Here is a 15211-nt window from a genome sequence, read left to right on the forward strand (position 1 = left end):
TAATGCCATCAAAGAAAGAAAAAGACATTTCCATTAAAAATGTCCATCCGTACTCAAATGATTATTTCTTTAGATGTAAAAGGAAACTTTATTTCTGGTGCAACTTCATTGGGATTCTTGCTCATACCTATTCTCTAAACTTTCTGGTGACATGACACAAGTATTTTGTCACCTATCCTATCATGATGGAACAAATATTTGTAAATAGATTTCTGTGATAGCTTACACACAAATACCTACTAGGTTCGTATAGCTGGAGGTTCTTCTATCAATAGTGAAAGCACTTATTTGGTTTGAAAAGACAGATAATGTTGGAGAAGAAAAGAAACAACATATTTATATCTTATAAATGCATAGTGTAAATACAAAAAAAATCATAAATGCACTGATGAAACTGCAAAATCCATAGTGTTCTTGAACTTGTGATATCCTTGTGCCCATGTTAATAAGATATAAGGACTTTTTACTGCTCTGTTATTTGAATTTTTGTGTTGACATGGTTGCAAAATCACTTAAGATTTATCACTGTTTGCATATGTATCTGTCTTTATTACAGATTTCTTTGCATTGCAGCTGATTGCATAGGTAGAAAAGAAGTGTGCAAAAAATATAGAAAAATGGCTAAGCACATGTTAACAAAAATATTCTGGAAAGATAGATAATTGTTTTTTGTATTCCAGGCACTGGCATGAATTATTTTATTTTATTTTTCTTTGGTTGTGCTCAATGTTTTTTATGTATTGCCGTAACAAATTATTTCTCAGCAAGAATGATGCTGGGAAATCCTGGTTTTAAAGAAGGAAAAGCTGCAAACTGGTCCGCCAGATGGAGAAATGGCTTCAAAATCAGCTGAGTCATGGAGTTATTAATCAGTAGAAAGTTTAGCAAACTTAAACACTTTTCAACTGTTTGCTTGGTGCCAGCTTTCATGTGACAAGTTTGTCTTTTTGGCTCAAGATACTTTTACTCTTCAGAATGTGGAAGAGGAGGGAGGACATATTTATGCAGATGAGAAAAAATATAAAAGAAAAGAAAAACAGGTGATTAGCATAATCATATGGGAACATGCCAGGTTGCTTTCAGCTTGCTGTGGTGTTGTGCCAGAGTATTTTAATTTATTATTTAAAAAAAAACATTAACCAAAAACAACAACTGTTTTCCTTGTTTTAATTTTTCACGTTCACAGAATTCACAGAATTCACACCCTACATTAACCCAGGGAAAGTAAAAAAATGCTGTAATCGGGATATATATATATATATATATAGACATATATATTTAAATCCATAAATATTAAAAAAAAAAAAAAAAGTAAAAAAAAAAAGTATGGTAACAACTCCCAGGAAGTTTTGGTGAATTTTGGTAGTGAATATGGCCCTATTTTAAGCTTCATTTTAGAAGAGAGTAATGCAGATGTGAGTGGGACCAGACATAGACAACTGCATTGGTTTGATAGGCATATCCAGTGAAACACACGGCATGACTCCAAGCTTATATAAAATTTAAGCAAAGCAATGCTGTAAGGAATGAATGCTGATAGGACAGCAAAACAGGAGATGAAAAGAGAAAGCTTGAAGTAGCAGCTTAGAACAAATCCCTTGATATGGTATTTTTTCCTACAGAATTATATGGAACTCAGTAACTTCCGTGGCTTTGACCTTGGAATCTCCATGGATTTTCAGAGCTTCTAATCATACATGATGGTGCTCACACATGAGCATTAGATCTGGTAGGGCAGGTTTTCATCTGCATGGAGGCAATTTCACATCACAACAGACACAGAAAGGGAGGAGAGGACTTATAAAAAAGTGGCTACATATCTAAATTTTCACATTCATAGTCTCAAGAACAGTGCCTTAAAAGCTGATTTTTACTGAAGGATTCCAGAGTGGAAACCATGAATATAGCATGGAAATTGGTCTTTGGGCTTCCAGACTGGGTGTCAAGAGCATAAATACAGTATAATACAATAGGTATTTGGCTTTTTAATTACCTCTCTGAAAATATGTAGACAAGTAGTCCTCTAAGTACTTATTTTCGTTTTTAGTTTTTTATTGTCACCACAGAACACTGTGAAGTTTTTGATCATTCATTCAATCAAAGTGCTGTACATTTTTTCCCTAACCAAATTATATTTGTAGAAAGGTCAGAATATAGCTAATTGAATTTCAGAAGAATAATTGGCTTAAAAGACTTAGTGACTTGAATGGCTTTGGAATTCATCCAAAGAGAACAAACAATTTTAATTTTGCTTATGCTAAGGAACAGTGTCATGCCATGGCTAAATCCTATACAACACCTATGTTCAAATGTGCCATTCCTACACTCTTTGGTGAGACTAAGAAGATACTGAAGTTCAGTGTAGGGTCAAGAAAAATATCAGTGGTAATGCAAAGGAAAAGGCCTCTTTCCTTCTAAATTATGGGGTATCCAGGCAGAGTTTGCACCTTAGGACACCATAATGTACAAATTCGAACCAGTATCCCTGATATTTGCCCTCCAATTTTTGTGCAAATACTTTGTATCTAGCAGGGTATTGGATTTCAGGTTGGTTAACTTTGAATAATTATGCATTCTCTAAAGACACTCATCTGTTGCCCAGTTTTAATAGCAATCTAAAACTACAACAAAAATGTTCTAGGAAATGTTTTTCTCTTTTTATTTTCCTTTTGTTTTGCAAATAATTAGTAAAAGTATTTGACAGAGAAAGACAATTGCATAAATGTGCCCATATTTTTATGTCACTTTTTTATTAATTAAGAGAGTAACAGAACATAAGGATTTTGAGCACCTCTCTGACTCTCATAATTTTTCCGCTTCATAAGTAATTTTTCAATGTGCCCATTGTTTCAAGAGAAGCAATTAACTATATCTTAAACTTGGAGTGATCCTTGTTCAGAGAGGATGACAGTCTTACTTGTGATAATTGTTAATAGGGTTTATAGGAGAAAGTGCAGTAGGTTCCAGCAAAAACTCCCCAAAACAACTTCCAAAAGCCCGACACTCACAGATTTCTTGGTGAAAATTGCCTTTTTCTCTGCAATTTGGGAGCTCACTGTATTATTGATGCCTACATTAGACAGAGTGCTACATATGCTGCTTCTTTTTCTCTCACCCCTCATCACACAGCTGTGTTTTAAAGTGATGCCCAGAGAAAAGCAGCATTTCAGGCACTGCCAAAGGAGTCTTGCTTCAGGGCAGTGATACACAAGGTTCCTGTGCCAGGATAGCCCCAGGAGAGTAAAGGGCTACAGTACAGAGGGGTCAGGAGGGATGGATGCACTCAAGTAGTTAGGGTAAAGGCCAGATGTAGAAAAGAACTTTGTGCCTCTTCTGTATCGGAAAACTCCTTGCAACATGGTGATGTGGACAGGCAGTGCTGGGACTGGAGGAATGCTCTGAATTAATTGGACAGCAGCGGTTACACAAGAAGCACCGAGGAAGAAAAGTAAAAACTCCAAAGCAGACACTTGAACAAAATAAAATTTCTTCAATCAGTGTTTTGAGGCATATTGAGTGCCACAAAGGGGGAAATTAATCTAACAAACTGGTATCCTCTAATCCAGATTCTCCCATGGCTGCTTCTTGTCAGAGCAGCTGGCGCCTGTGTGCCAAAGGGAATGTTTTCTCAGCAGGATCTGCTTAAATGTAAAGAAACCAAGCTTTTTCTGCAGTTTTAAACTCATTAGTCAGTCTGAGACAGTTTGGAGACTCAGTCAATGAAGTGAGATAGATCATTTTCCACTGTTCAGAAAAGATAGTAACCAGTACCTCTGGGTTAGATCCCTTATAGGTTGCAGATATGTTGTAAGTAGGATTCTTGTCTTCCTGGCATTTACTGATTTATAGTGAGGACCATCCACCCTACTGCCAAAAGCTCACCCCTGCTTGCCCTAGTCTGCCTAGTCTCAAACCTGCTGAACCTTAGATTCAGGATGCAGACCTTTGATTCCTGCACCATACTCCCTTGCTGCCATGCCAGGTTTTAGTATGTTCAAGGCATCCTGGCACAGCCCCTTTCCAGTCCCAGAGGACTGCATACAAACCCTATCCACCTCTCCAGCATCCTTCCCTCGGGTGTGCAGGAGCTGGGTCACGGGGAAAGATGGGCTGTGCCAGTGCACTGAGCTGGAAACAGCTGTAGCATTCAGCTGCTCAGCCAAGAGTGAGCTGTGGGGACACCTGAACAGACTGTCACTTCATAGCAAATAACATTTGACAGCTGCCTTTTCTCTGATACAAATAACTTTTCCCCAATATTTAAAAAGTAATCCATACTTCCAGTGAACAGGGATCAGTGCAGTTTCTTCTGGCACAGGACTTCTCATATTTTCCCATTTCCTGCTGTCTGTTTGTCTGGGAACTTCTAGCAAGTTAAGAAATCATTCCTGTGTAATTCATGTCTGTGGAAAGGTCACACTGTGGGATTACCATGTTGTGAACTACAAGCTACAAAGAAGGTGCTTTGCTGGGAGAATGAGCTTCAACCTGAGGAGGAACCTGCCAGTGGCTGGTTGAAAGGTGTGTGCACACTCCTCATGCCTACTGCTATTCCTGCTCTAGCTCTTCATGCAAATGGGCTACACCAGTATAGTTCATCTTTGGCAGAAAAATGTCCCAGGCAGTGTTGGCACAGATGAAAAATATGGATTTGTGGGCTGTTTTATGGGCAAATATAAATGCTTCCTGAAGAGGAATGTAAGAAGAAATTCTTTACTGTGAGGTGGTGAGTCACTAAGAGTGGTTGCACAGAGAATCTGGGGGTGTCCCAACCTGTAAGTCTTCAAGAACAGTTGGATGGAACTTTGAGCAAGCTGGTCCTGTGGAAGCCATCTCTCCATGACAAGGGGGTTGGAACTAGCTGACTGTTAAGTCCCTTCCAACCCAAAGCATTCCATGATTCTGTGATAATTCTTTCAAAGTGGCTGGCTCAGCTGGTGAGTGATGGTGACATTGAGGAGCTCTCTGAGGCCCAGCTACTGTGAGCTTTCTCCTCAGGTACTTTTTGCTCAGGAGCAAGCTCAGAGTGCCCAGTAGAATTGGACATTAACAATCTTTCCAGGGATGCTGTTGCAAGATAGAATAGAAATGGCCACCGTGAACTTGGCCTTGTGCTCTTTTTCACTGTAGCTCATGAATAAGACAACTGAAGCACAACAAAAAAGTTCAAGCTGTTACAGAGGCTACCCAAGCTTTCTGAGTATATTTTAACAAGATCTGAAATCCACAATCCAACTCCAGTCTATTCTGCTTCTGGCCTTAAATACAGCATCTTCTGATATTTGATAATTGGTCCCCTAAAACAGTTTCAATTCGTCCCAGCTGTTCTGGACTGTTGACAAAGCTCTTGTTATCGGGAAGTAGCTGTCTGTTTTGAAGGTCCAGTCTTTGCCTGGAATAAAAGGAAGAAATAGAAACTGCTATTTCTACTTTTGGGCAGATTAAGCCCATAAGAGATATTGAAAAGAAGGAATAATTATTTTTCTCTATTCTGGTAAAGAAGTATTTATAAGAACCATGTACTGAATAAATAAATGGGTTGATTTTCTCCAATTTTTGAGTTTTATCAATACTATTTTTAAACACATTTAATTTTAAAGCAAATAATGGAAAAGATTGGAAAGAAAATGAACAGAATAAAGAAAAAAAATAATATAAAAAAACCCATCATAGCCTGTGGCAAGCTTGAAGCAATATCAAGAAAGATAATTTTACCACTCTGTTGCCATGATCTCATCATGTCTCTGTTCCTGATTTCTGTAGTGCTTGGCTTCACTTTTTATACCCTGTATAATGTCTTCCTTTATCTCTCACTCCTCTTGTTGGACTGATTTTTGCCTAACACAATTTGTGACACTAACACCTTCCACCATTTCTGATTTTTTCCATCAAATGTGAGTGCCTTTCTTGCACCTGGCTAGATTTCTATCTCCTCTGTCTCACCGGATCTCCCACTGCCACAGCACACCACTAAGAGCTGGAATGCCAATGCCACTGTGGCTTATGGTGACAGCTCTTGTGCCATTGCTTATCTTCTTCCCTCTGAAGAAGACTATTTTTCTTTTTCATATAAGGATTCCTGAAGTTCATGTCCATAAGAATAAACTGTTGGAAGAGACTGTTAACATGGGAGAGACTATTAACACAGAAAAGGACATTGATTCTTCTAAGACAGGCGAGAGGAAAAATTGCAGGTACAAGAGAGGGCTAGACTGAATAACTGAAAAGGACAATTATGCCACAGCCAGAAAATGAGGAGTGCAGACATCAAGCTTTCTGATTCACTACTGAGTAATTAAACATAAGTATGGTCTATTTTTAAGGAGTTTTATCTCTTTAAAGCATTTAAGGTGAAATAACACATCTCAATTACTAAGATTGGGTTCATCTTTACTATATTGTCTTGAAGCTTTTTCTGTGATCTTGGAAAAGTTGATTCTTTAACCTGTAATTAAGTCTAAATGTTTAAGAGTGTTTATTTGAGCTAAAGAGGTGACACCAAAGTATTCCTGTGTTTTAATAATGGGGACTATGAAAGCAGCCTGAATGGATCTTGACTGGAAAAGGCTTTCTTGTCTACCCATGGGCCAAAGAACCTGTGAGAGCTGGTCTGAGCTGGATCTGACTTGAAAGTCAGTTAACTGACCTCTCTGTGTCTCTCACAAGCTAAATAACTCTGTGACCCAAGAAGAAATCTGGCGAAGAAGCTCATAAAATATCTTGGAGCACTCCAAGTTTTGACACTGATATTTTGGGTTTCATACATAGTGATTCTGGGGTTCTGCTGAAGTTTACAGCAATATTTTTAAAGTAATACCAGGCCTGTAGACAGTAATGAAAACATGTCTATTCCTTCTGATTAAATGTTTTTATTAAAAAATGTTTTGCATGTGTTTAATCAAGAAGAAACCAGTGAATTTACAAGATCACTTCAACAAGTGAAAATTTTCTCTGATAAGTAAATCTTTTGGGGAAGCAACAGAGAGACACTTTAATTTATATGTACGTAAGTTTAATATGTTCCTAACATCTGTATCTATCTATCTATGCAAATACATACATTTAGAGAGAGAGAGAAAAAAAGCAGATATATAGAGTGAAAATAAATCTAAAATCCAACATGTATCAATAGTTATGCCACAATATGCTTCCAGTACGTGCCTTTTAAATAACTCTGTCAAGCACTTGCTAACATCTTGTGATTGGGAATTCCATCAGAATGGAAGATGCTCAAATGAAAGAGTCAACTGAATATTGCAGCATGGGTAGAAATACTTATTATTTAGGTTGGAAATTTCCAAGAAGACTACAGGTGATTTCCAAACACAATAAATAGGCCAAATTATTTATAGGCTTTTTAAAAATCCCATCCCTGTCCTCTCCTGATTTATAGATTCTAAACATGCTGATTTGAGGTTTATCAGTTTAACATAAGACATTGTATTTACAAGATGGATAAAATCATGTGTATGCTTTCTAGACAATTTTTAACTGATGTGGCTCTTTTAATTGGTCTGTTTTCTGCTGAGGAGATAGAGTAATTAGTTTGTCCCTCTCAACTGCTTTCACAATATCCCAGAGGATATATGGGCTAATTTCTTCCCTGTTTCTATAGAAAAAGTATTATCTTACAATATCTCCAGCTGAGATATTATGCTGCAAATCCTTTTCAGAAGCTGAATTTCACAAGCATTCCCAGAGAGCTGCAGATAAAGAGAGCCATATTTGCAGGCATTAGCAAGAAGGAAATGAAACAGCAGATACATACTACAGTAGGAAATCATGTAAAATTAGTCACCACTACATGTCCCTCTGGAAAAAGGCTGATTGAACACAGGCTCCCAGAAACTGAGTGCAGAAAAAGAATTAACAGGTATGATAGAATCTGCTCTGCATGAACAGAGCACAAAATTCAACCTCTGCAGAGGCTGAATCATTAAAGAGCAACTTATGCTTTATTTTGTCAATTTAAGAGGAGGATAGACAGGGGACAGAAAAAATGCTGTGTATTTAAACATTTAAAAGCACTGCAGAACAAAGGAATATGCAAAAAGTTTCTTTTTATTAAATTTGAGGTAGCTTTGTGGAAGAGTTTCTTTGGAAAAACCCATGGAATCACAGAATTCCTATATTCATAGAAATAATATTTCAGATAAGACTCAAAGTTTGAGCAGGCAGCCTAAGATAGACACCTTGGAGAACAGAAAATGATGTAATGGAAGGCTGGATTTGGTATGGCTTTCAATGAAGAGGTGTCTGAAAAAAGGGATTGTCTAAAATCTGAGAAAAGTTTTCATGATACAAATATTGAAACTAAGGCAACACTGAAAATAATTACCTAATTCAAATGTGGAAGATAAAATACACTCTCGTGGTACTTCTGACCCCTTTCATATATGCCTTGCATGCGTTCCTGGAGGAAATTTTTTTCTTTAGGACTTTTCTGTGAAGGGATAGCAATGTACATGCTACAGAAAAAAAAAAAAATAAAAAAAAATAATTTTTTGCATGCAGAACCCTCTGAGAATGTTCACACAAATGTCTTCAAAGCCCTTTGTGGTCCAGCAGAGATCCACACGAAGATAAAAACAATCTTGTATGACTGTGGTGATGGATAGCACAAGGTGAAGAACAGAACAGTTACAAAGGAGAAACTGCAAGCAGGAAGTGGAGGGGAGTGTTTCCAAGTGTCTCATAGTTAGAAACAGGTTTCCAATGAATCTCCAGTTACTCCAAATAACATCCAGGTTTTTAAATTCAGGCTGTGAGGATAGTATCGTGGGTATACATTTAGTAATGCGGCAAATAAGTTTTTTTTTCCCTGATGATAGCCTTGATGATTGCTTGTGCAGGAATGGTAGCAGGGTCCCTCCCCTTTGATGGGCTGACTGCAGCAGACATGTGCACTGTGAAGTCTCACAGCTGGCTATTTGAGAGAAACAACAGCACACATCCTCCTCAAATCACCAAAATAAAGAGCCTAAAATCAATTTGGGTGAGCAGGGCTCACACATGAGCACCGTGGATCTCTGACAATGTGCCCACAGACACCTCAGCAGCAGCCACTGTAGGTGCAGGAGCTGCTCACAGGTCCCCAGGGGCTGGGATTGTGCTGCTCTGCACAGTGTGTGTGCAGGGATGTGCCTGCCTGTGGCACAATGCCTGGCTCTCCAGCCTCTGCCACCAATGCCCTGGCAGATAGCAGTGCAGGGAAGCTCCTCAGCTTCCAGCCTGCAGCCAAGCCTTTCCCTTGGGAAGGTGTTAAAACAAAGTGTGCTCTGACAAAGTATGGCAGAAGTGTGCCCAGCATCCTGCAAAACAGCAGCCTGAGCAGGGGTTGCTGTATGTGTGTATGTGTGCATATATTTAGATACACACAGAGATATTTTACACACTCTTTTGTAGTTAATTCACTGTCTGATAGGGAGCTCTGATAAAAATAGTTTTTCATTTTTTTTTGCTAAGCATGACCTTATTTTTCCTTCATGGGCTGTAAAAATCTCGGAGACTGAACTATCTCCAGCATAGTGTCTATCCCAGATATCAGGGCTGCATAATTTTGTGTGAGCACCTACTTCACCTGGGAAAAAAAATTAAAATATGTCTTTGCAGGCTGTTTTTCAAAATTTTTTATTTTTTATTATTTAGTGTATGAAAATGCTACAGCTGTGCAAAGCTGCTCTGAGATTTGGAACACCGAGACAATCCTAGGAGAGGTGGTTAGTGTGCAGGAGGTGGAGATGTGGTCAAAGATTTGTTAATTTTATCATATGGCTTCTCAATTCAGTGCATGGATATACATGCACCAGTTACATCCTGTCTTGGATTTTAATGGTGTCTTTCAGCTTCTTGGACAAACAGGGATTATTGAAAGCAACAAGCAGGAGGGAAATTTTTCATAAAATTTGTTGTTCTCCATGGTGGTGGGATCTCATTTGCCTCCCCTGTTGGTGTCTGGGAGGATCTTGTGCTGAGGCAATGCAAGTTAAAGGGTAGGAGCTGGGCCTTCTGCTGTTGACATCCAGGGGGGAATTCAGTGACTTGAGCAGACCTGCTGTGATCTGCCTGTTGGTGTCAACAAGATCCATGCAGTGTGGGTAATGAGGATGTGGCCTCGTGCTTGTCATAACCTGATAAAGGCAAGAAGATCAGTGGTGATAATTGAAATATTTAGTCAAGTTTCTGTGACTTTTGGTCTTCTCAAATGTGCTGAATATAAAATATTGCATCAGTAAAAAACATCTACAATATCTAAGAAATTATTTATTAAGTGACAAAACTGCTATGAAGTTCTAAAGTGCATTTCAATTTAGCTTGCTCCTGGGTGAACTGACAGCAAGACAAGTATTTCCAAAATAGTATTTGTTGTGTATTAAGATTTCTAGCCTGAGGGTTAAACACTTTGGTTTTTGTTCTTTTGTTTTTTGTTTTTTGTTTTTTTAATGCAGAGCTATAGAAAAATTACTAAAATAAGAAGGAATTTAAAGGAAGTCCTTCTCTGTTTGATCTGTCTCGATATGATTCAGAATAATGTGACAAGCATTATTGCATTTCCTGCATTACTACCAAGACCCAAGTCTGGACTGTGCTCCCTGCTGAACTCCTGTGTTGCACTGGGAGGTCAGAGTTATTCCTTCCTTGTTGTGTACCCTATTGAGGGCTTTCTTGGAGAAAAAGCCTGAGTGACTCCACACACACACAAGTCAAGCAGAGTGCATGGATCAGCAGCTAGCAGGTTTAGTGATGGGCCAGAAGCTCTTGTCTCATTTATAGTGTACAGCTCATCTATAGTATATAGCTCATGTATGCTATATAGCTCATGGCTATACCACTGAGAGATCTGTGGAAGAACACTGAATCTACACCAAGGAATTCAAGACATATTTATGCACCCAAAGCACAATCATTTTCAAAATTATACCCAAGATGCAGAAGGTCCATAGTTCTGCTAATGTAGGATTAAACCAAAAGTGATATACAGTACCTCTAACCAAAGCAGGGTGTGTGTGTGTGTGTGTGTGTGCGTGTGTGTGTTTGTGTGTCTTTGGGTGTGTGAATGAAGGGGCACAGAACCATTAGTGAGGTTTTGACAAAATCAAAGGAGATGTTGATTTCCTCTGGGAAAAAAATCTTTAATATGCTCTCTACTTTGAAGATAGGATTTACAGAAGTATTTTCCAAAGATTGTGTTGTCTCACTTGTGGGTCAATATTTTGACCTCTGACCATGATAGATACTGGCAGTATTACAAAACACATTTAAACATTTAGTCTGTGTTAGTCTATGGAAGTGCAGAGCCACTCTTAGTTGCCTAGCTCACTGCTGTCCACCTGGAGTCTGTCTAGATTTAGGCCTCTTATGCACAGAGATGACAGTTTGAGAGTGTCATCATCGAGAATGGATTTTGTGCTTAAGCTTGTATTGTAAGAGAACCTGAGTCTAAAAATACTTGAACACTAATCCAGCTGAAAGTCCTCTTTTTATGTGGAAGTTCTCAAGTGAAAAGGATGCAAAGACTATAATAGTCAGGGGACAAATAAAAGGATAGGAAAATAATTTTAATACTGGAATGAACTGCTATCTGAGCCTGTGAACATAACAACACACAATTCATAAAAGTGGAAAAATTCAAGTTGGGAGTATTGAAGCTTTTCAGAAATGCCAAACATTCACAGACCAAATTCAGCCAGCAGCCAATTTCAAATATTTCCATGCTGAAAAATTCTTTCAGAAAGCTGTGCTCATTTTGTTTGTTAACAGAGATAATCAAACAGAATTTCAGGCCTTGTTGTTGTGCCAGGCTGCAGTTCACAGGCATAAAGAATTAAGCCATTCTTTCTAGAGAAAAAAAGTAAATTAATGAGCCCTTAATAAATAGTTTAACAGGCAATGTCAAAATATTGTAGGCTTACAGTAAATGACATGGCAGGGACTTATGCTGGATTCCTCTCTGAAACCAAGTTCTAGGGATTGCCAAAGGATGCCCACAGATTAATACAGACTGGAAAGCCAGAGAGAGAGGCAGGGGCTCAGCTGTACTCCATCCCCTTTTCAAATATGAACACAGTCCTTCTGCCAGGTGTATACAGAGGGTGTGGGAGTGGCTCTGCAGGTGCCTGTGCCTGTCCTGGCCTGGAGGTGTCTCGGTGGGGTGGAGCTGAAGAAGCCAGGACAGGGCTGCCTCCCCAGCTGGACGTGTCCCAGGGTCACAGTGACCTCGGTGCTGGCAGTGTCTGGCCCCTGCTGTGCTCCCAGGCCCTGAGTGAGGGTGGGAATCTGGGCTCACTCAACACGAGTTTGGGCAGAGAGGAGGGGTGGAGGAAGCAGGTAAATGTGACTCTGCTACTGTTCTTTCTTCAGATCCGGTGAGATTTTCCTTTGCTGTCACCTGTACATTTAAAGAGCCCTGTGCTTCGCTTGTGATAATTAGCAGAAACCCTCAGATCAGACCTAGCACTCTTCACGGTGCTGCTCCCATGGGCAATGCTGCAAGAGGCAGTCAGTTCTGTTTAACATCTTTATAAACAATATGGAGCATTCACAGAGAGCTGTTCATTACTGTTCAATGTTTAGTCCCTTGACCAATTCATAATCAATTTGCTACCCTTCTGGTCAATGCAATACTTTCCTGCTCACTGTTGCTAGAAAAGATAGGAATATAAGAGAAGAAAGATGGTGATGCTTTATCCAAAGCAGGAAAACAGAGCAGATATAAAAAACAATTAAACTGCCACCATCATCTTAGCAGCTGCATGTATTCGGACTAGAGTACCTTATAGTGTGTAACAAGGACCTATTCCAAGCACATTATTGAGGGCACAGCAGGCACCACTCTAGGTAGGTTTTGCATTTGGAAATGTGCTGTCAACACCCAAGCAACAAATTTTTCTATTAAAGTACAAAGCACATAATGTCTGTGTGTGGAAATCACAGTTTTATTCTGTCTTGGGCATTTGTGTCCAAAACAACTTCAGTAAATCTTCCACAGAATATTTAATGTGATTCTATATCATTTGCCAAAAATGATCTAAATTGTGCAGGTATTTTTCTTCTCCATGTTTCATTTCTATTGAGAAAAGCAATGAAATGAGATTATTATGCTGTCTTTTTAAAATTAGTTATTTTTTGTTGACTTTTACCCAGCCAAATTACATCCTCTTTATTGAGTCTGCAGGTGTTGCAACTTAACTATGGTCATGGCTGATGTAGTATGTTTTCAGACTTTCATTAGCTGAGATGCTCACAGGTTTCCTCCTCTTCATGCTTTCACTCATCATTTCATTATTGATTGCAAGTGAATTAACCAGATGGCAACTGACAAGTTCACATTTGCTATTTACTCCAGATGACAAAACTCAAAATGCCCTTAGACAGTTATATTTGTTGAGATACTAATTTCTGCAGTAAAGCTTGAGCTAAGGGCAGGATTATTTCCTATTATTAAAATGGTTGCTGAATAGTAAGAAAGCAATCCTTTGTAAATGGTGGAAAGCTGAGATTTTTGCTGAATTTTACATAGAAGCCTCGCAGTGCTGTTGAGCATGAATCAGGTATTTCATTGTGGAGGAAGAAGGAGCACTGAGCAAACCTGTGTGAGAAGCATGTGTCACCCCTGACGAGCCGATGGATAGTCTGTCTTTTGGGAAACAGCTCTGGAGAAGGAAAGCAGTCCTTACATATTTAAAAACACAGGAATTAACTGTCAGTGTAGCTGACATTGTCTTAAATGGCATTAGTTTCACTCTAATCACATTGGACCTGGGAAAACAACAGAAGATTGGCATATTGATTTTTTTTCACACTTCTTCATCATCCTTGTTGAAAGTAGTGGGTTTTTTGCAATACCCCATAATCATCAAAAAGCAAAGGTGTTACTATAATATTCATATTTTTATTCACATTTCAGGAAATGTTTAAATGTTTGTCTGTATTTTGTTTTTCAATAAATATAACATTTCATTCTCCCTCATGTTTTTTTTTGGGGGGAGGCAAAGATAAAATAGGAAAAATAAAAAAGAGAGTAAAATGATTATAAAATGTTGACATACTTTTAATAGATTGCATTAAATAATAAAAATATTAAAATAGACAATAGAAGTTTTCAAATTAAAAATAATGATCACTAAATTTATAATTTTCAGCCAGAGACTTATATCTGTCTATAAGGCTCTTAACAGAAAAAAAAAGTAAAAATTTTAAGTGTGTTACATCTTTTGTCAGGCTGAAAAAAGAAAAAAAATGTTAAAAAAACCCCAACAAACCACAGAAAAAGCCTAATGTAAACAACAATGGCATGTAATTTTACACTTGTCAAGTTTTCTGCCTATGACAGGGTCATAGGATACTAGGAGGATACTACATATATGGTGGGATGCTGACATTTCCATTTTTCTAAATGATAATCATGTTTTTTTATTCTTTCAAAACTGAACTCTTCCTTGGGAAACTTACTTGTTTGTAAGAGCATTATTTCATTGGAAAATATTTCTCATGGAAAGTTTTCAAATCACACTGATTGCTTGCTTTCTGCCAATAAGTTTGATTTAAAGTATTATTATTATAAAGTTTCCTGCTATGCCTATTAGTTGTAACAGCTTGATGCAGCATTTGACAATTGTTTAATTTTTATTCTTCTCAGTTTGAATTCAAGGAAAAAGTTGAAAAAGCCAAGGGAAATTTAAAAAAAAATTCTCTTTGAGAGTCACAGGTTGATTTTTCCTTCTGACATTATGGAAATTGGCCTATTCTTAAGTAGCACAAAAGATCCTGTAGCTTGTCAGCTCACTGAAGCTCTGTCACAGAATTCTCTTTCTCATGGCAATCTTCATTTTTGCTTTAAGAACAGCGTACCAATGGGCTCATTCTTTACATCCAGAAGTTTTCTATGCCCAGAAGATCAGGATCCATTCTGGTGTCCCCAGCACAGGCTCGGGTGCCAAGGTAGGTGCTGATGGAGTTCTGGCAGCTGCACAAGCAACAGCACTTGGCTACTGTAACATCAGCAGCATTTATCTGACTGAGGTAAAATCAGAAAATAAATGAGAGGGCATCCCCATGCCAAGGGCATTTTTCTCATAGGCACTTCCCAGTTTCTTCCTGGGACAAATGTGTGTGCAGTTCTTCACCTCAAGGTGAGGGGCTGTCGGTAGCTCTTTGCAAACTGAAGTGCACCTTCCATGCTTGCCTGCCTGCAGGGAACAGCAGCTGTGGG

This window comes from Parus major, chromosome 3, assembly GCF_001522545.3.
Source record: "Parus major isolate Abel chromosome 3, Parus_major1.1, whole genome shotgun sequence".
In the NCBI taxonomy this organism is placed as follows: domain Eukaryota; kingdom Metazoa; phylum Chordata; class Aves; order Passeriformes; family Paridae; genus Parus; species Parus major.